General features: G+C 45.9%; 1 protein-coding gene across 1 annotated transcript in view; it reads left to right on the forward strand.

Annotated features, from left to right (window-relative positions):
• Nucleotides 1-259, forward strand: part of LOC119582211 — a 36,474-nt gene that overhangs the window by 34,951 nt on the left and 1,264 nt on the right. The window lies entirely within an intron of this gene.

The following is a 259-nucleotide window of genomic DNA, read 5'->3' on the forward strand; positions in this document are numbered from 1 at the left end:
GAACAGGTTAAGAACCACTGGTCTTAGGGTTTTACCCCACCACCACTTTTATGCTTTTACTCCCCTCCCCTCCCCCCACACACACACACTACTCCACAGTGATTACAATATCACATGGCTTGCACAGCTCCAGTCTTATATAAAATGCCTCTGGATGATCCCCGTAGGCATATACACTCATTATATTCTGTCCACATACTGCTTATATCTGAGTACGCACACGCACACCAAGGTATTTAACGCCACTAATCCCCACAGT

The sequence above is a fragment of the Penaeus monodon genome, chromosome 15 (assembly GCF_015228065.2).
Source record: "Penaeus monodon isolate SGIC_2016 chromosome 15, NSTDA_Pmon_1, whole genome shotgun sequence".
Classification (NCBI taxonomy): Eukaryota; Metazoa; Arthropoda; class Malacostraca; order Decapoda; family Penaeidae; genus Penaeus; species Penaeus monodon.